Source organism: Scyliorhinus canicula, chromosome 23 (genome assembly GCF_902713615.1).
Source record: "Scyliorhinus canicula chromosome 23, sScyCan1.1, whole genome shotgun sequence".
Taxonomy (NCBI): domain Eukaryota; kingdom Metazoa; phylum Chordata; class Chondrichthyes; order Carcharhiniformes; family Scyliorhinidae; genus Scyliorhinus; species Scyliorhinus canicula.
In genome coordinates, this window is record NC_052168.1 from 16,456,991 (window position 1) to 16,479,215 (window position 22,225).

The 22,225-nt window shown below is 48.5% G+C and overlaps 1 protein-coding gene and 1 long non-coding RNA gene across 2 annotated transcripts in view; one reads left to right on the forward strand and one right to left on the reverse strand.

The window, feature by feature from the left end:
- LOC119956525 (glutamate receptor ionotropic, NMDA 2B-like) overlaps positions 1-22,225 on the forward strand; it is a 579,238-nt gene that overhangs the window by 359,697 nt on the left and 197,316 nt on the right. The window lies entirely within an intron of this gene.
- LOC119956526 lies at positions 3,276-17,639 on the reverse strand. The gene is made up of 3 exons (XR_005458645.1): positions 17,597-17,639; positions 13,996-14,116; positions 3,276-3,485 (listed from the first exon to the last, which is right to left on the reverse strand). It is a non-coding gene; the product is annotated as an uncharacterized LOC119956526 (long non-coding RNA).

The window sequence follows — 22,225 nt, forward strand, 5'->3', positions numbered from 1 at the left end:
CTGGAGAGGATTGTAACAAAATGCAAGACATTAATACATCTGCAGAACGGATGTGCAATTTGCAAATCAATTTTGACATAGGGGGTGCATTTTGGCTGGAGGAGTACGGAGGTCAGATAGTCCTTGGAAAGTAAGAGTCTCGAAGGGGAAGAGGGATAAAACAATCTCGCGATGTAGGTACACAAATCAATAAATGTAACAAGGCATGCTAATAAGGCCATCAAAAAGGCAAACAAAACACGGGGTTCCTTCCTAGATGGATCGAATTGAAAAGCAGAGAAGCTACGTTGAGTTGGCAGGGTGCTTGTACACTTTGAGAATTGGGCATCTTTCTGCTCTTCAATTTACAAGAAGAATAGAATAGCAGAGCGTTTGCCAAATATATCAACAGAGCTGAGGCTCTGAAATATCGACCAGGTCGGAGCTCTTTTCTCTTGAAAGCGGCTGATGGATGATCTGACAGGGTTTGCCAGGGTCCGATGGGCGGCACGGTGGCACAGTGGTTGGCACTGCTGCCCCACAGCATCAGGAATCCGAGTTCAATTCCGGCCTTGGGTGACTGTCTTTGTGGAGTTTGTACGTTCTCCCCGTGTCTGCGTGGATTTCTTCTGGGTGCTCCGGTTTCCTCCCACAGTCCAAAGGTGTGCAGCACAGTTGGATTGGCTCTGCTACATTGCCCCTTAGTGTCCAAGGATGTGTAGGTTGGGTGGGGGTTACAGGGTTAGGGTGGGGAAGTGGGCCTAGGTAGGGTGCTCTTTCATGGGGGTGCGGTGCAGAATCGATGGACTGAATGGCCTCCTTCTGCACCATTGGGATTTTATGATTCTATGATAAGAGAGATGTAGGGAAGAAGGTACCGGGGAGAATAAATCAAGAGGTCACAAATATAAGATAGTTACGATAATATCTGAACAGGAAATTAGGGAGAAACTTCTCTCCAAAGACAGAGGCTAGAAATTAAAACTTATGCTATCAGGAGTAGTGGAATAACTAGTTTAATTGCATTTCAGGGGATGCTAAATGAACAGCCCAGGGAAGAGGAATATAGCAATATGTTTATTAAGATGAAGTAGGGTAGGATTTTTAATTAACAAGCGTGGGGGGAGGGGGGGGGGGGGGGTGAAACGTTATTCAGCGTAAGTTGGAATGTGGGGTTGAAGTTACAGTCAGATCAGGTATGCAGGTATACCGGTCCCTTAATATAGCCGGGCAGGTAGATCCAGGGGTTTACAAGGCATATGGTATACTTGCCTTTGTTTGCCGATGCATAGAGTTTAAAAGCAGGGAGGATTTGCTGGAACTGTATAAAACGTTGGTTAGGCCACAGCTCGAGTATTGTGTGCAGGAGGGATGTGATCGCACTGGAGAGGGTGCAGAGGAGATTTACCGGGATGTTGCCTGAGCTGGAGAGGTTTAGCCATGAGGGCTATTAGCTATGGGGCTGGTTTAGCACTGTGGCAGCTGGCTTGTAATGCAGAGCAAGACCAGCAACACGGGTTCAATTCCCGTACCAGCCTCCCTGAACAGGTGCCGGAATGTGGCGACTAGGGGCTTTTCACAGTAACTTCATTGAAGCCTACTTGTGACAATAAGTGATTATTATTATGAAGTGAGATTGGATAGCCTGGGGTTGTTTTCCTTGGAGCAGAGGAGACTGGGGGGGGGGCGGCATGATTGAGATGTATGAAATGAAGTGGGGCATGGATAGAGTAGACAGGAAGAGGGATCAATGACCGGGGAGGGTTTAGATTAAAGGTGAGGGGCAGGAGGTTTGGCGGGAGTCTGGAATTTATTGCCTGAAAGGGTGGTGGAGAAAGAGACCCGCATAACAATGAAGTACTAGATGTGCACTTGCGATCCCAGAGCAGACAAGGCCATTGGCCATGTGCTGGAAAATGAGACTAAAATACTAGTGGTTGTTTTTGACTGGTACAGGCACGATGGGCTGAAGGGCCTTTTCTGTGCTGTAGACCTCTATGGCTAATGGCGGGGCAGGCTCGATGGGCTGAGTGGCCTCCTCCTTCTCTTCATTTATATGAGGTACATGTGGATCATAAACACAAGCCTGAACTGATTGGGATGAAAGACCACATTCCACCCTATAGCATCAGTATGTCCAATTGCTGCATTACTTTGTGTCCATGATTCAGCATGCAACCCTAACCCAACCCTAACCCTAGTGTCCTTTCCTGTCAAAATATGTTAATACATCACAGTCCTCAATCTGTTCACTTATTCCAGCAACCGACCCAATAGCTTCGGGTAATTTGGTAATATGTTGCCGTGGTGCTACCTAGCGTAAGAATGTTTGGTGAGCAAATCGTGATGTAGCTACGATGTACCCCATACCCTTCGTTGTTTTCATTCCTTTTATGACATGCTGCAGTTATGTACCCTACACCCGCGGTATATTTAACCGATTTGTGATGACGTGATACGCACCAAAGTCTCAATGTGTCAACTGAATTTTGTAATATCTGTTCCTCTTGCCATGGCAAGCTAACATTTTGTAACAATGAGTTTCCGTGATGCACTTCGGAGTCTCTGTATGGCTACTGGTTATAGTCATGAGTAACGAAGCCGATATCTTCAATGTGCTGTCTCATCAGAGCAATGTGAAGCCACGTATTTTTCCGAAGGACATTCTTGCGATTGAGGGTGTCCAGCGAAGGTTCACCAGGCTAATTCCCGGGATGGCAGGACTGGCATATGAAGAAAGGCGGGATGGACTGGGCTTATACTCACTGGAGTTTAGAAGAATGAGAGGGGACCTCATTGAAATATATAAAATCCTGATGGGCCTGGACAGGCGAGATGCGGGAAGAATGTTCCCGATGTTGGGGACATCCAGAACTCGGGGGTCACAGCCTCAGAATAAGGGGTCAGCCATTCAGGACTGAGATGAGGAAGAACTTCTTCTCTCAGAGAGTTGTGGAATTCTCTACCACAGAACGTTGTTGGGGTTAGTTTGTTGGGTATATTCAAGAGGGAGCTGGACGCGGCCCTTGTGGCTAAAGGGATCAAGGGGTTTGGAGAGAATCCGGGAGTGGGATACTGAATTTGCATGATCAGCCATGATTATATTGAATGGGTGGTGCAGGCTCAAAGGGCCGAATGGCCTATGTTTCTATTTACACGTTACAAATATGTCACCATGATTCAGCCAATCACATGCCTTTCTTTACTTACCACAGCTGTGCATTGCCACAATGCATTCCCTTAGACTCTGCTTACAAATGGAATAATGTATTTCCATAATGCACATAGATCCTCAGTATTGTTCCATGTTACTGATTTATTTTGCTCATTCTGAATGTATGTTGCAATTCTGAACTTTAGAGTCCTGTGGGTCATTAATGTACTGGTATGATGAATTATATAGCCTCTGTCGGCCTGAACATTGCAGTAATCTGTCGCCACAATGCACCCTGGAGCCTCAGGATGTGATACTAAATGCAGGTGGTACTCATCTAATCAGGCACGACCTGAGGAGAGACAAACAGTTAACATCTCAGGCTAATGACCTTTTGTTGCAAAGGAGCTTACAGTTCAATCTCTGCCACTCCACAGTTAAAAGGTGTGATGAACGCTATTTACCTTTAATACCTTGTCCTTTAAGAGGCTTGGAACTCTGGGGGACTCCGCCTCTGGTTACGCCCCCAGGAAACAGTATATAGGATAAGGCTCCATGTGGCGAGCACACTTCTCTCGAATGCTGTCCTGTTCTCTGTATATTAAATTGAGGCACACTCAATTACGACGTGAGAGCGAGGTCGGTAATCAAAGGTAAATACCGTTCATCACAAAAGGCGAAGTCTTTTCCAGCCAGTTTGGCTTTTCTGTTCCCTTCTGCATGCATGACGATTATAGTCATGCACTGCCTCACAGCGTTGGGGACCTGGGTTCGATTCTGGCTTCTGCCTGTGCGGAGTCTGCACGTTCTCCCCATGTCTGCATGGGTTTCCTCCGGGTGCTCCGGTTTCCTCCCACAGTCCAAAGGTGTGCAGGTTAAGTGGATTGGCCATGATAAATTGCCCCTTAATGACCAGGGATGTGCCGGTTAGGTTCTGGGTTACGGGGATAGGGAGGGTGAACGGGGGAGTGTAAATTGATAGAGTGCTCATTTGAAGGGTCGGTGCAGACTTGATGGGCCAAATGGCCTCCTTCTGCACTGTAAGAATTCTATGTAGGGATTCTATGTGAGGCACCCCGTAGCATCAAAGTGTTTACTTATCATAGTAATGATTTGAGCTCGTACGGTCGTAGGAAATGGAAGCAGGAGTTGGCCATAATTCCCATCAAGCCTGCTCTGCCATTCGATAATGTCACGGTTCACCTGATTGTGGTCTTAACTCCACTTTCCAACTGGGCCCCAAGACAATATATCGCTATAGCTTTAATATATTCCAAATGTGTAGGAATGTGTTACCATGATGCACTCTAAAGCCTCATTATTTGGAAAGAAAAAAGAAGGATTTACGTCTGTTTGGCACCTGTGGTGACATCAGAAATTCCCAATAGGCTTTGCAACCAGTACTCACTCCAGCAACGTGGGCAGGGAAATGCAAGTCATTCACATATCCCAAACTTCTGTAAACAGCAATCTGGTCCCAACCACATAATCTGTTATTGTGATGTGGTTGAGGGACCGATGGGTCAGGATACTCAACTGCTCTACGTCGAAACAGTACCACGGGAATTTTGGCTTTCAGCTGGGAGAGCGCCAGGCCTGGGGCCTAACATTGCATCCGAAAGATGGCACCTCTCATAGTGCAGCATTCCTTCTGTACTGCAATGAGTATCAGCCTAGATCTTGGTGCTCAAGTCTCCAGAGTGGGAGCTGAACCCACAACCTTCAGATTCAGAAGCATAGTTTCATAGTCACCATTATCATAGATTATCATGGAAAGAGCACCCTACCCAAGGTCAACACCTACACCCTATCCCCATAACCCAGTAACCCCACCCAACACTAAGAGCAATTTTGGACACTAAGGGCAATTTAGCATGGCCAATCCACCTAACCTGCACATCTTTGGACTGTGGGAGGAAACCGGAGCACCCAGAGGAAACCCACTCACACACAGGGAGGATGTGCAGACTCCGCACAGACAGTGACCCAAGCCGGAATCGAGCCTGGGACCCTGGAGCTGTGAAGCGATTGTGCTATCCACAATGCTACCGTGCTGTCTAATTCCAGATTTTTATTGAATTCAGATTTCACCAACCCACTTAAGCCGTCATTTCCACCCTATCTCTGTAACCCAACAACATCTCCCAATCTTTTTGGTCACTAAGCACAATTTAGCATGGCCAATCCACCTAACCTGCACGTCTTTGGACTGTGGGAGGAAACCGGAGCACCCGGAGGAAACCCACGCAGACACAGGCAGAACGTCCAGACTCCGCACAGACAGTGACCCAGTGGGGAATCGAACCTGCGACCCTGGCGCCGTGAAGCCACAGTGCTATCCACTTGTGCTACCGTGCTGCCCATTACACTGTTGTAATGATGCGCCTCTACAGCCTGAGTACGTGTTGAGTTCGAGGAAGTGACCCAACAGGAGCGTAAGGAGACAAAGGTTTATTTTTTTCATAGAATTTACAGTGCAGAAGGAGGCCATTCGGCCCATCGAGTCTGCACCGGCTCCTGGAAAGAAGAGCACCCTACCCAAGGTCAACACCTCCACCCTATCCCCGTAACCCAGTAACCCCACCCAACACTAAGGGCAATTTTGGACACTAAGGACAATATATCACGGCCAATCCACCTAACCTGCACATCTTTGGACTGTGGGAGGAAACCGGAGCACCCGGAGGAAACCCACGCACACACGGGGAGGATGTGCAGACTCCGCACAGACAGTGACCCAAGCCGGAATCGAACCTGGGACCCTGGAGCTGTGCAGCAATTGTGCTATCCACATTGCTACCGTGCTGTCCCGGTGTAGAATGAAGATTTGAAGTACACTGATTCTGGAAGGGATACAGCCCATACTCGGCCTGGGGTTTTTAATTTGCTCCCCTGCTGGTGAGGGAGCCCCCTATCGAGGAAGCTCCTACTCCACTAGACTCACAGGAAGCCGTGAGTCTTGGAAAGGTTACAGCAGTATGTACTTTCTATATCCATCCACGGAAAAGAAGTGTCCCTGCTGTCACTCATCATTACACTTCTCAGTTCTTTATTCTTTGGCTCTAGCCCTGCAGTTATCTACCTGCTCAATCACACTCTTTTCTCCACCATTAAAACTATTTGTCTCTCTCCCCCCAGCCATCTCCACAGAATGCCCATCATCTCCAGCCCTCGCAATACAGACTGATTTGATTTGATTTGATTCATTGTCATATGTACCGAAGTACAGTGAAAGTATTTTTCTGCAGCTAAGGGAACGTACACAGTACGTACATAGAAGACAAAAAAGAACAATCGACAGAATACATTGAGAAATGTTACAAACAGTGATTGGTTACAGTGCGGAACAAGGGGCCAAACAAAGCAAATACATGAGCAAGAGCAGCATAGGGCGTCGTGAATAATGTTCTTACAGGGAACAGATCAGTCCGAGGGGGAGTCGTTGAGGAGTCTGGTAGCTGTGGGGAAGAAGCTGTTCCTCTGTCTGGACGTGCGGGTCTTCAGACTTCTGTATCATCTGCCCGATGGAAGCGTCTGGAAGAAGGCAAAGCCTGGGTGGGAGGGGTCTCTGATAATGCTGTCTGCCTTCCTGAGGCAGCGGGAGGTGTAGACTGAATCAATGGGAGTGTGGCAAGCTTGTGTGATGTGTTAGGCTGAGTTCACCACACTCTGCAGCTTCTTGCTGATAGACCCGAATGCCTATGGTGGATAACAGGCTTAGCTAATCATTGCCACAACTGGCTGGACTACATAAGCACTAATAGGTTATCCACCCATTTGTCAAAATTGCTCACTATTTTTGGACCATCCTAAGATGCAAATATGACCCCCGACCTCTTCTCTCCACTTCTTAAGACCCCCCCTTGTCATGTTCTGGAGACTGGCCGAAATGAATGATGAACTACAGAACATCTAGTTTAAATAATTTATAATGGAACAATTGCGTGGTAAGATAACTGCGATAAATAAAACATTAAACTACTAACACTAATTAACTATTTTAGAGCTAATGAAAATTCTGTCTATCCTTCAGCACGACCTACTCCCAACTGCCCAGCCGCAGGGTCCCGTGGTGGGTTTACCCTGCCACCTGGTGGTCGGAGGTCATGCATAACATTATGTACAAACTTGCCTTGTGCGTATCATCACACCCTCCTCCCCTGCCTCCCCCACCCTACCCCAACTACAAGAGCAAGGAGCTCAGGGACTTTATTTGTCACCAAGATAGAGACCGTCCAGTAAACTGCACTGCTCCCTTCCCGTAGACCTCTGAGCCAAACTTCATCGAAGGATCCTCCCTGCACAAAACCCAACTCCCGATGCCCTGACCCTATTCCCACTAAGCGGCTGAGCGCCCACTCTCCCCTCCTGTTCATTCTTAGTGTTAATGATTCTCTCTCCCCAGGTACTGTGCATTTTCCGCTTAAAATCTTCTCTCATTGCCCTTGTCTTCAAAAAAACTAACTCTTGAGGATAGAAGGGCTTGAGCTATAAGGTAAATGTCTTTACAGCACTGCTTGTGGGCCAAGTGTATCAGGGTGTTTCAGAAACATCAGTAAAGGATGGTATTGGATAACGAAAGACAGTGACACCTATCGTCCCAATATTTAGTTGGAGACACAGTGGAGAGGTCATTGGAGAAGGTTATGGGATAGAGATCTGTGTTCCAACCTGGCCTCAAAATTACACATGCTGGCAGACTCCTGCACTGCTGCCAGTGATCCAATGCCTTCTTCCTCGCTCTCTCCTTCCTTCTCTTCCTTTGGAGAGATGTGGGGGGGCAAGGTGACCTGACAGTGGATGGCGGGGTGCAAGAGGGATCTTGTTGTTCAGAGTCTGCAATGAGAAAACTAGAAGGATTAGGATGCAGCCCATGGAGCTACTAGGCCGCGCATCATTAGTAATGAACCCATAGATACTGAGTAGATAGATTTTGGGGATTTGGGCCCAGGATAGTTGTGGTTATCTGTGGTTGATGGAGTGGCCACATACCCCCTGCCCGTGGCCACGGCATCTGTCGCTCTCCTCCTCAGTCACCTCCTTCTCAAGGGGAGGAATCACATGAATTCAGGCTTCACTGCCCCTGTTCAGCTTCTGTTGCCGGCTGTTAGGCCCTGCCTTGTCCTGGAAGAGAAAGAGTGCTGATTGTGAATGAATGTATTGGCAGATGTGTTTATGTGTGTGGGTGATACTTCACGTGGATGTAGAGCTGTGAGATGTATCCGAGGTACGAGCGGAGCCTGTGAAGGATGCAATACGTGTGGGCTGTGTGAATGTCAGTGTATAGTTAGCTGGTGGATGTGGTGTGTTGAGCTTGTGATGCTGAGGATGGCGACTTGAGAAGTGTATTCGTACGATGTGGGGGGGGGGGGGGGGGGGGGGGGGGGGGCGGCGGTTCTTACCTTGACCACTCCTGTCAAGTCTTTGCATTGTGCGCAGCAGGTGCAGCATGTCCTGGGGGCTGTGCTACCGGCTGTGGCCTCCTTGGCGTTCTCTCCCTACGTTAGACACAACAGTTGCCTCTGTGGTCTCCATTGCTTTTAGGAGGACCTTGTCCTTCCTCTCGCAGGGCCTTCTGAGAATATGTGACCCTCTCCTTCAGCCCTTGAGCCATCCTGATATAGGAAAGGTAAATATTCGGCTTCAGTAAAATTGCTCCAAATCAGTGCTGGAGAGCTTTAACATGGAGGGCTCTGTTTTTGCATCTCTGGCCACATTTAAAACATGCTTTTCAGCAATTAGCTTCCAAATTGCAGGCTAAATCCAGGCTTTTAAACAAGTGCATCTTATTAACACAGCACCCACTTACGCCTCTCCCACAATAGCCCGCTGCATGTTTGCCTGTTCTGCCGTATAGTTTTGGCAAATTTATTAACATTTTACCATATGGTGTACCTTATAAGCTTACATTGATCTGGCGTCGTAGTAATGAGTTGCCACAAAGCAGCCCATATTTTATCACAGTAACGCGTTGGTCTTGTGTGTTCACGACGTGGCCAAACAGGTCTATCATCGGCCTGTCAATCCTCCCAATGCGCCTGAAAAGGCAAGGCGGTAAGAGTAGGAGGGTTTCCTGACGCACTACAGAATGCAACAGCAAACCCATTGGCCAAGCGTCATTGTGGAACAATCCAATGGAAGGCCATGGCCGCCTGCACCCCCTTAGGGTGTGGGATCTGTAGGAGGAGGAACGACGTGTTTCAATGGTGCACCCTATAAACCCAGTGTGTTGCAATGATTATGTAACATTTACGGCATAGAAACAGACATAGCGAAACAGGCAGAAGGTCGAGCTGCTGTTCATTCTCCACTTAAGCCTCTTCACACCATTTTCAGCTAACCTTTTTCACCCACATATCCTTCTATTCCTCTCTCACGTGTACTTATCTAACCTCCTGTTAAAAATCACCTATGGTTCACCTACTCCGCCTGGTATTACATTCCATATTATAAATGGACAGGGGCTGGTTTAGCTCACTCGGCTAAATCGCTGGCTTTTAAAGCAGACCAAGCAGGCCAGCAGCACGGTTCGATTCCCGTACCAGCCTCCCCGGACAGGCGCCGGAATGTGGCGACTAGGGGCTTTTCACAGTAACTTCATTGAAGCCTACTCGTGACAATAAGCAATTTTCATTTCATTCATTTCAAATGCTCTCTGGGTAAAGAAGTTTCTACTGAAATCCCTATTGGATTTATTAGAAATCACCTCGCATTTACGGACTGTTTCTGGTCCATGGTGACTCCATCAAACACTTTAATAATCTCGAAGATGTCTTGTGGATCACCCCTCAATCTTCTTTAAGACTAGGGAGGTTATGTTGCAATTGTATAAGGTGGTAGTGCGGCCACACCTGGAGTATTGTGTTCAGTTTTGGTCTCCTTACTTGAGAAAGGACGTACTGGCGCTGGAGGGTGTGCAGAGGAGATTCACTAGGTTAATCCCAGAGCTGAAGGGGTTGGATTATGAGGAGAGGTTGAGTAGACTGGGACTGTACTCGTTGGAATTTAGAAGGATGAGGGGAGATCTTATAGAAACATTTAAAATTATGAAGGGAATAGATAGGATAGATGCGGGCAGGTTGTTTCCACTGGCGGGTGACAGCAGAACTAGGGGGCATAGCCTCAAAATAAGGGGAAGTAGATTTAGGACTGAGTTTAGGAGGAACTTCTTCACCCAAAGGGTTCTGAATCTATGGAATTCCTTGCCCAGTGAAGCAGTTGAGGCTCCTTCATTACATGTTTTTAAGGTAAAGATAGATAGTTTTCTGAAGAATAAAGGGATTAAGGGTTATGGTGTTCGGGCCGGAAAGTGGAGCTGAGTCCACAAAAGATCAGCCATGATCTAATTGAATGGCGGAGCAGGCTCGAGGGGCCAGATGGCCTACTCCTGCTCCTAGTTCTTATGTTCTTATGTTCTCTTTTCTGTTCCTGATCACTCCTTTCTGATAGCCATACATTCCCAGCTCTGGTAAAATTCTGTAACTTTTTTCCAGTGCTTCTAAATCCCGATTTATATCAGAGTCGTAGGGCCCGATTTAAGGCGCAAAAAGCAGAGTCCCGTTTTGGATGCGTATCGCTGAGTCTTTCCCGGTTCCTGCAGCTCCAAGAATGAGCTCGCTATCAAACGGGGCCTTACTCGGGAACGCACTGCCAAGCCCGCACTTACCTCATTTCCTCGTCGGTGCAGGAAGAGGTCAGGGCGCCATGTTTAAAATGCCATCCCAATCTCTCGACTCCCCTCCTGCACCCCACCATGGTCTCTGGACCCCCCCAACCTACCCCTTTGGGGGTCCTCGTGTGTCCCCCTTACCCCACCTCTTAAGGGAAGGGCACCCCAGACCCGATCGCTGGCACGAGCAACCTGGCACCCGGGCACCTTGGCAATGCCAGCCAATCATCCGGGCAGTGCCCCTACCAGCCTGGCAGTGCCGCCCAGGCACCCTGGCAGGGCGGCAGCACCTGGGTGCCCAGGCGGCAGTGCCAAGTACCAGGCAGGCAGTGCCAAGGTTCCCTGGTGCTAGCGAGAGTGCCAGGGTGCAACCCTGCCCATTCCCCGACCTGGAATGAAGAACTTGTCGTATGAGGAACGTTTGACTGGAATGAAGAACTTGGTGTGTGAGGAACGTTTGATGACTCTGGGTCTGTACTCCTTTAGAAGGATGAGAGGGGTATTATTGAAACGTACAAGATACTGCGAGGCCTGGATAGAGTGGACGTGGAGAGGATGTTTCCACTTATAGGAAAAACTAGAACCAGAGGACACCATCTCAGACTAAAGGGACGATCTTTTAAAACAGAGATGAGGAGGAATTTCTTCAGCCAGAGGGTGGTGAATCTGTGGAACTCTTTGCTGCAGAAGGCTGTGGCGGCCAAATCACTGAGTGTCTTTAAGACAGAGACTGATAGATTCTTGATCAATAAGGGGATCAGGGGTTATGGGGAGGAGGCAGGAGAATGGAGATGAGAAAAATATCAGCCATGATTGAATGGTGGAGCAGACTCGATGGGCTGAGTGGCCTAATTCTGCTCCTATGTCTTATGGTCTTATGGTCACAGGGTTGCCTCCAATGGCCTGGGAGACCCCCCCCCCCCCCCGGTACCGTTACGCCTGGTCCATGTTTATGTGGACTGGTGCTAAACAGCGCCCAGGCGAGGTCCCCCAGGCGCGGGCGTTTATTCCTGGGCCACGGGAGAACCGGGCACTGACATATTTAAATGAGCCTAATGGATCACTTAAATATGTTAATCACTGGGAGAGATCCAGATCGCAACATCTCACAGATCTTGCGAGATATTTCCAGTGTCGCAAGTCCTGCGCGAAGCCTCTCACGAGATTTACCGGCCTCGTCGGGTCATCGAGTCGGGTGCAGCGAGGCCATTCGATTGCGCCCATAGAGTTTTACAGCACAGAAAGAGGCCCTTTGGCCCATCACGTCTCTGCTGGACATCAAGCATCGATCTATTCTAATCCCGTTTTCCAGCACTTGGTCCATAGCCTTATATGCTACAGCGTTTCAGGCCCTCATCCCACCGTCTCTTACATGTTGTGAGGATTCCTGCCTCCACCGCCCTTTCAGCCAGTGAGTCCCAGATTCCCAACACCCTCTGGGTGGAGACGTTTGTCGTCAAATTCCCTCCTACCCCTTGCCGTAAACCTATACTCCCTGGTTATTGACCCCTCTACTAAGGGGAAAAGTACCTTCCTATCTACCCTATCTATATCCCTCATAATCTTGTACCCCTCGCTCAGGTCTCCCCTCAGCCTTCCTATCATAGAAATCAAACCTGTCCACAGTCATAGAGTTTTCATAGAATTTACGGTGCAGAAGGAGGCCATTCGGCCCATCGAGTCTGCACCGGCTCTTGGAAAGAGCTCCCTACCCAAGGTCAACACCTCCACCCTATCCCCATAACCCAGTAACCCCACCCAACACGAAGGGCAATTTTGGACGCTAAGGGCAATTTATCATGGCCAATCCACCTAACCTGCATATCTTTGGACTGTGGGAGGAAACCGGAGCACCCGGAGGAAACCCACGCACACACGGGGAGGATGTGCAGACTCCGCACAGACAGCGACCCAAGCCGGAATCGAACCTGGGACCCTGGAGCTGTGAAGCAATTGTGCTAACCACTATGCTACCGTGCTGCCCGTTAGGGGTGTCCTCCAGTTAGGGGTGGGTAATAAATGCTGGCCTGGCCAACAAAGCTCACATCCCATCAACGATTAAGTGTTAAAAAAGATGGTCTAAATAAAGCGCGATAGTTGTTTTCCAAAAAAAAGGTCCCTTATTCTTCCAAAGTTTAGGACCTGAAGCTTTTCCGCCTTGAAGTCAGCGTGCCAACAACACACCCATTCTACAAGTCTGTCCATGTCCTTGGTCATGCCTGGCCTGAAAACTTGCATGTGGTGAGCAGAGTGGGGTGAATGTAACCTCCCCGCCTGACCACATGGCGGGCGGGGATGGAAAACCTGGTGGACTGTTGAAAGGTCCGTTGAACTCGGGGGGGGGGGAAGAATCCCCAGTTTCGGGGCAAGGGCACTGGACAACCCCGCCCTGTGTGTGTTAGGCTGCCTCCCTGCTCTCCTCTCCTCAGGATAGATGCGGGCAGGTTGTTTCCACTGGCGGGTGAAAGCAGAACAAGGGGACGTAGCCTCAAAATAAGGGGAAGTAGATTTAGGACTGAGTTTAGGAGGAACTTCTTCACCCAAAGGGTTGTGAATCTATGGAATTCCTTGCCCAGTGAAGCAGTTGAGGCTCCTTCATTACATGTTTTTAAGGTAAAGATAGATAGTTTTTTGAAGATTAAAGGCATTAAGGGTTATGGTGTTCGGGCCGGAAAGTGGAGCTGAGTCCACAAAAGATCAGCCATGATCTCATTGAATGGCGGAGCAGGCTCGAGGGGCCAGATGGCCTACTCCTGCTCCTAGTTCTTATGTTCTTATGTTCTCACACGAGTGCCGGGGGACAGTTCAGGCTCTTCTGCGCTTTTGCTTCGGCCTTGACTGAAAATCATTCAGCGGCGAAAATGTCAGCCTCGAAACGGGTGCTCGAGCCCTAATGGAGTGTCAATCGGTATCCTGCAGACTGAGCAGTGAGGGAGTTACAAACTGAACCAAGCTGACACTTTGAAGTACAGTAACATACATAATTAACGATACCTATTTGATCTGGTACAATACTGTAATTCGAGACTTGATTTAATAGGATTACAGCATTGTTACGGTTACTGACCAAATTTACAGTTCATTCCATCCGTAAACGGTCACTGAGCTTCTTGCAGCCTACGATTGGAGTTACAAAATTGGTAAACATTTGCAAACAGCTTAAAATAAATAAAAACGCATCCATTTTACTTACAGTTGTAAAGTAACCTGTCACTGGAGCTGCAGTTGCTGACTCATTCAATATATCCATAAAGGCAACTCTCTCCCAAATCAGCAGCAAAGGGATATGAAGTTGAACTTAAGCAGGTAGATTTCTGTAACAAATTACGCTTGCTACTTCAATGTAATAATAATAATTGTTATTGTTGCCACAAGTAGGCTTACATTAACACTGCAATGAATTTACTGTGAAAAGCCCCAAGTTGCCACACTCCGACACCTGTTCACCTGTTCACGGGCAGCACGGTAGCACTGTGGATAGCACAATTGCTTCACAGCTCCAGGGTCCCAGGTTCGATTCCGGCTTGGGTCTCTGTCTGTGCAGAGTCTGCACATCCTCCCCGTGTGTGCGTGGGTTTCCTCCGGGTGCTCCGGTTTCCTCCCACAGTCCAAAGATGTGCAGGTTAGGTGGATTGGCCGTGATAAATTGCCCTTAGTGTCCAAAATTGCCCTTAGTGTTGGGTGGGGTTACAAGGTTATGGGGACAGGGTGGAGGTGTTGACCTTGGGTAGGGTGCTGTTTCCAAGAGCCAGTGCAGACTCGATGGGCTGAGTGGCCTCCTTCTGCACTGTAAATTCTATGATTGAGGGAGAACTCAGAATGTCCAATTCACCTCAAAGCACATGTTTCAGGACTTGTGGGAGGAAACCGGAGCACCCGGAGGAAAGTCACGCAGGCACGGGGGAGAATGTGCAGACTCCGCACGGGCAGTGACCCGAGCCGGGAATCGAACCCGGGACCCTGCCGCTGTGAAGCAACAGTGCTAACCACGGTGCTACCGTGGAGTGCTGTCTTTTGAGTCATTAAACCCAAGGCCGTGCCTGTTCTTCCCAATGGGAACTTTCTGAGTGTAAAACAGTGACGGTGCGCTTTTCACTGCAAAAGCACTTTGAAATATCGTGAAAATAAATGCAATTCTTTGTTCACCTTTGCAAATAAGTGGCAGCCTTAATGTAGACATTTATTGTAGTAATTGTCTGTCAATCTAACCCTATATTGCAGGACCGTATTGCCATAGGTCACCATATTAAGACACTCTATTCCTTTACCTTGCATTGATACCATGAGTCTGTAGCCAGAATTCTCCGATCGTTGCAATTCACTTTTCCCGCTGGTAGCGCACTGCCATCCGCGGGATTCCCGGCAGCGTGGAGTGGCTTCCTTGGGAAATCCCATTAACAATCCGCGCGAGGATGGAATCCCGTCGCCAGCAGGTGCCGTGCTTCGGAGAAATACGCGGCTGGGGGACCGGAGAACCAGCCCATAATGAAACCCTGTAAGCTTTGATGCAGTATTGTTTTGTAATGACGCTCGCTTGAGCTTCAGTATGACCCTGCACTGTCATAATGTGTTGCCTTTTTGTCTCAGAATAGCCCTTTGCTACAGTAATGTGTTGCAGTGAGGCAGCCCCTATCTTGGTATATGTATTGTACCCAAACCTGTTCCTTGACCATGATGTGGCTTAAAGCTTCAACATATTTGTTTCCTGTCGTAACAATTAGCAATGGCTCACCCGCTACATATGTTTAATAATGTAGGAAAACGTAAGCATGATGCACTCATGATGCCTTGGGAACTACACTCACCAACTACTGTGTTGCAGCGTTACACCGTATATCTCTCCTAAGTGTGTTTTACTGCCTGTAGTAATGTGCGTGCTGACAGAGCCCATCATTTCTTTTTGCTGCATCGATCCTTTCCACAGGCAAGCCTCATAACTTCCATTATCACAGGAAGGTGCTGCCACGGGAGCACAGCGGTTAGCACGGCTGCCTCCCCGCGCCAGGGACCTGGCTTCGATTCCGGCCTCGGGTGACTGTCTGTGTGGAGTCTGCACGTCCTCCCCGGGTCTGCGTGGGCTTCCTCCGGGTGCTCCGGTTCCCCCACCCCTCCCCCACAGTCCAAAGATGTGCGGGTTAGGTGGGTTGGCCGTGCTAAATTGTCCCTTTGTGTCCAAAGGTGGGGTTAGGGGGGAGGGGTTACAGGGATAGGGAAGGGGGGGGGGGGACTAAGTGGTGTGCTCTTTCAGATGATCGGAGTGGACTCGATGGGCCAAATGGCGTCCTCCTGCACTGTTGGGGTTCTGCGATTCTTCTATGATTCCATGATGCACTGTAGAAGCTCAGTAGGTTCTCTGATGGCTGTAGTGTCACTGTGCTGTACCACAGCGTCAGATATTCCTTGTGTTAAATTATATATCTTATGGCCCTAGTGTTATCTTTTGCTGTAGACTGTGACGACATAACGGACAGTGCAGACATGGTATATTTCTGCATTTCAGGCATTTATTGACTAGATACCTCCTGTAGCCTCTGTATATTTACTTATTGTGGTAAGTTATTGGCATGTTGCACTCTGAAGCCTCGGTTTATCTTTGTTTCTCTGTAGTGTTGCTAGGTGGCTTCCATTTTTTTCCTTACTTGATCGATGTGCTACCACGATGGTCCTTTACCCGCACCTCGCCAAGTACTTCCCAGAATGCATTGCCGCAGCCTCAGCAGGGTCCATCACCAGAGAAATCGGTTGTCCTGTGGCACCTTACCCCCTCGGCACAGTTGAAGTAATTGTTGGACATTTGGAGAGTGGAGGGCCAATGGTCAAACCATCCTCCAGAGTCCACAGCCAGTCCCAAGCGCCTGCTGGTTGCCTGGGAAACACAAGAAAGAGTTGCAATATGGGGCGCGAATGATGGCGCCCAGTTGCTGAGGAGCGTAAGGGAATGCCAACTGGAATGAACATCAAGCATTGATGAATGATAACCAGACTCGATGGTATGGATTCTTTGTGATAGACAATCATCTCTTAAAGACGTTCGGCGTTCCCAGCACAATGATCTAAGTGCTTCTAAGTGCCACCACTGCGGTAGACAGCCAATGGATAAAGATACATACATAGAAACATAGAAGATATGAGGCCTTTTGGCCCTTCGAGCCTGCTCCGCCATTCATCACGATCATGGCTAATCATCCAACTCAATAGCCTAATCCTGCTTTCTCCTCATAATCTTTGATCCCATTCGCTCGAAGATATTTAGCCGCCTCTTGAATATATTCAAAGTTTTAGCAATATATTGATGGCATCATCGCATTTCTAAGCCAAGAGCAAGAGGACCCAAATTGTCACATGAGGTCTGACCTGATATCCTTATTGTAAAGATAACAGGCTTATTCTCTGTCTGCCGAATCCTCCGTTTCGCCAGCAGCGCACTCATGCCCATGGATTCCCGATGGTCGGGGGAGTGCCCACATTGGGACACCCCATTGGCTGGCTGCCAGGACGGAGAATCCCGCCCAAATCCTGTTCCATACACTCACGTATAGAGGGGAGGAGGTTGATTAAACGGAATTATTTTGCCATGATGCATTGGCTCTGTATGTTGCTTCTTGATGGTCGTAACGTGTTGTGTTCCTGAATTTCAGTAATATCTACATGCAAAACAGATGGACAGTTAAGTACTGGCTGCTTCAACAGCTCCCCGCACCCCCCCCCCCCCCCCCCCCCCCCCCCCCCCCCCCCCTCCGTGATCGCCATGGCATCACGGCTGCTATACCTTCCCTCAACCTCCCACATCCTACCTCAAGTAGGCTCAAGGGATAATGTGTTGCTTTGAATCACTCAACAGCCTGAGCCTGTTTACCTCCTGTCCCGCTGTGTTGCCATGGTGCTATTGTTTCGTATCAATGCCATGTTGTTGCCATGGGAATGGAATGGTTACAGGAGGAGGCCATTTGGCCCATTGTCTCTGGACAGGTTTGATGCACCCTGTAACCTGAGTATGTTTATTTATTGTAGTAACGTGTTTCCACGATGTAGGCTATACAGCCTGCCCTGCTCAGTCACAGCGGCATGGACTCCAAGCCCTCGTGTGCGAGGCTTAGCTTAATACAGCTGAAAGTAGTGTATAGGGCTCATCTGACTCGGTCCAGGGTGAGTCGATTTTTTTGCGGGCGTGGGGTACAAGTGCGAGCACTGTGGAGGGGGCCCGGCCAACCTTGTGCACGTGTTCTGCTTGTGTTTTCTAAGCTCGCTGGGGTCCCGGTCTCCTCCTTGGGTACCATTTTGGCGATTCTGAAAATTGAGCTGGAGCCCTGTCCCTTGGTGCCCATATTTGGGGTGTCAGACTTGCTGGAGATGCAGACGGGAGCGGGGGGGGCCGATGACCAGGCCTTTGGCTCGGAGGCGAGTGCTGATGATGGTCACTTTCCCCACCCAGTGCCTCAGTGTGGCTGACAGATCTGACGGAGTTCCTATACCTTGAGAAAGTCATAGAATTTACAGAGCAGAAGGAGGCCATTCGGCCCATCGGGTCTGCACCGGCTCCTGGAAAGAGCACCCTACCCAAGGTTAACACCTCCACCCTATCACCATAACCCAGTAACCCTACCCAACACTAAGGGCAATTTATCATGGCCAATCCACCTAACTTGCACATCTTTGGACTGCGGGAGGAAACCGGAGCACCCGGAGGAAACCCACGCACACACGGGGAGGATGTGCAGACTCCGCACAGATAGCGACCCAAGCTGGGAATCGAACCCGGGACCCTGGAGCTGTGAAGCGATTGTGCTATCCACAATGCTACTGTGCTGCCTGTAACACCATGAGTGGGGGGGGGGGGGGGGGGGGGGGGGGCAATTGATGGGTTCTACCAAAATGGCAGCCCTTTATTATCTATTTCAAAGAGCTGGTCACCGTTAGTTACTAAAGGAGAGGGTGGGGGGTGGGGGGGGGGGGGGGGGGTTTAAGTTGGAGGGATTGTTGGGTGGGATGATTTGTTATTGGTGTTATGTAAAAAATAGAAAATGTTTGAATAAAAATATTAATAAAAAAACAATGGCATGATGTATTCTATAGTCTCAGAATGTTTCTTCACTATGGTAACATGTTGCTATGATACACCATTAGCATCAATCTGTTCTTATCTGCAGCATCAGTATGATCCTTGCCTTGTACTAATATGTTACAATGCTGTATCCTATGGCATCAGTATGCTCATTCACCAGAGAACTATGACGCCACAGTATGTCAATTAGCACCGCTAATAGTGAGAAACGTCCCCTCTCAAGAGTGCATCAAGAATTAGCAGGCCCAGATTCAAAATAATCAGCAAAATGAGTCGGGCTGATGTGAGGAAACATTTCTTTTTCACCCAGAGGGTGGATTGGAGCCTGAGAGGGTGTTGGAGGCAGCTTCGATCGCGGCTCAGGGAATTGGATTGCAATCTGAGAAAAAAAAGAATGTGAACGGCTGCAAGTGTCATAAGGCCGGCGAGTGGGACGAGGTAAATGCTCTTTCTGAGACCTAGTGCAGACTCAATGGGCCGAATGGCTTCATACTGCGCTGTAAATAGTCTGAACATGTTCCTGCATTTCAGTAGCATGTTGATAGCCCATAGCCTCAATATATTTACTTATTGCAGTAATTTGTGCCAAGTTATTGCCGTGATGTGTTGCCATGATACACCGTACAGCTTTAGTATGTCGCTGTTTGAGTAGAGTTGCCATGATGAAACACGGTGTCTTCATTTCATTAGCGTGTTGTCACGATAATCTTACCTTCACTGTGCAACGTTATTGAGTAATGTTTTGCCACGGCGCAACTTGATTGTTCCTTTGTCTTCCTTTATTATAGAAATTAACATCTCTGAGATAGCCGACTCAGTTTGTTCCTGTACTGTGAGCAATATGTCACCAAGATGCGCCATATGGTGTCAGTATGTTTGTAATACCCGTTGGACATATTGAGGGTTAATACTAAGACCATCCCATTATGTCCCCGACGGATTGGTCGATCTACTGGTTGCCATGGGAGCAGAGATCTAAAAATGGACCGCAAAAAACGGTCCCCTGTTCCTCTGCAAGGGAGTGCCAGGTGAAATGACCACTGATCACGGGCAGTTACGGTTGAAGAATGTCAAAGGGTGGCCCACTGTGTCGATTGTTGTGCAAGGGTCCTGACCAGTGCAAAGTGAAAAGCTTCGACATTGTTCAGCAATACTCAGGTGTGGTAGGTTCTTTGAAATTAGTGAGGAGTGTAATCCTCGGCTGGAAACAACCTCAAGGGAGTTAGAAGGAGTTGCCAATCTGAAGGTCCACCTACGCTTGAAATGCCATCTTTTGTGCAGGAGAAACATTGTGTAATGACGGCAGTGTTGGATATCTACATCAGATATTAGGAGGAAGACAATCCGATCCATTTGCAATGGCTGGCTCCCTCATCCATACTGTACAAATAAAGACCATTCCATGCACTCAACTGTATGGTACTTACTCGAAGAATGTTGCCGGAACGATGGCGGTTTGTTTACAGAAGTGTTTTGCCATGCTTGGCATGGGATTGTCACATTTCTTTATTGCAGTAATGTGTGGCCATGATGGACCCATGGCCTCGGTACGTTCCTGCATTTGAGGAGTACCAACAGACAAAATAGATGGGTAGGAAAATGCCAGAAGGTGGAACAATTCTTCCCCACACCGTGACAGCCAGACCATTGTGGCTGCCTCTTCACCTCTCCACCCACCGCCTTCCTACCCCTCGCAGCCATATCGTCTCATGGGAAATGTGTGGCCACAGTAAAGTTGCGCCGGATTGCCTGAGTACCTTTACCGTAACCGTCTAATGCCATGATGTACCTCAGCGTGCTTACTTATTAATGTTTCACAATGATGTACACTAAAGCCTTAGCATAAGCCTTTATTGTAGTAATAGTAGCCCTACAGGCTCAGTTTACGAGACGAGGGTGTTGCCAAGATGCACTCTATTGTTGCACCATCAAAGTGTTTTGTAGAACTGTTACCATCAGATACTCTCAGTATATTTCTTTGTCATGGTTAAGCCCCGATCTATCTGACAACCAGAGTTTGACCTTCACGATGTACTGCCGTGATGAACCCCCCCCCTCCAACCTCAGTACATTTTCTTATGTTGTTGCTAAGGTACATCCTACGGACTTAATATGCTCCCTTACTTTCGTAGTGTTGCTCTGATGCATCCTATTGCTTCAACGTGTGAACTTATTGTATTAACGCCTTGCAATTGATACACCACATTGTTTCAATTTGTTAATTTGATGTAACCTTGTATCATCATGATCCATAATCAAGCCTCAGTGTGTTTACCTATTGCAGTAATCTGTTGTAACAGTGCGCCCTATAGTCTGAGTAACTTTGATTGATTTAGGAATACACAACGCACACAATAGCCGCGGTGTTCCTGCCTTGGAGCGAGGTGTCTCCCGAATCCTAAAGGTTTTAACGTCGGGCGTTCTGTGTCGGCGTGTGCGAAATTAAACAATTGCTGTGCGCCTATCCGAATTGGATATTCTGATGTCAGGTGCCTGTCACCGGAAATTGCCCGCTATATGGGCAAACGGCTTGCACCTGGAAGATGGTTATCTTTGCAGGGGGAGTTTTATATCTTCACAGAGAAGGGCGAAGTTGGCTGTCGGTTCGTCTGGTGGGTTTGATTCGCTGAGTTCCGTTGTGCGAGATCGAGGCCTGCTTCCATTGGCAGGAGAGATCACCTCTTGCAAAAGGTAGGCTCTTCAAATAAACCAGGGCTAGAGACTCCCCCCCCCCAGTCCAGTTTTCCCCACCTCGGAGATTAATTTCTTGCAGTTTATTTTCTTCAAACGGGACGTTTTTTTTTAACCTGTTTTTTTTTTTAACCTGTTCCCCCCCCCCCCCATATCTTTCTTGATACAGAGTTCTGGGTGGGGTGCGTATGTTATGAAACACAATAAGGTACCACAATTGGATGGGACAGGGTGAATGGACCAGGCATCTATTTCCATCCTTCATTTTCCTCTGGTGCAGCCAATGAAATTAAAATCTCCATAATCCTAGAGGGCCATAGGCTGCTTTCCCCTTTGAGGGGGGAGGGCTGACCGGTGGTGATTTAATCTGAGGGCCACCACACCTCAGGCGAGGGGCAAAGTTGAGAAGGCGGGGGTGACCTCAGCCGGTACGGGGATTGAACCCGCGCTGTTGGCGTCGCTCCGCATCACAAACCAGCCGTCCAGCCAACTGAGCTAAACGACCCCCGGTGCACCCCAATACCCTCTGTGTGTTTGCTCACCGTAGTATAGTGCGTCGGCCAGTTTCCTTAACCTACACAGTAAAGTGTTCCCATGTATGGCTTCTCAAGCATCAGTATATACCTATTTTGTCGCCATCACCTTTAACCTTTCGACCGAACATTTTGCG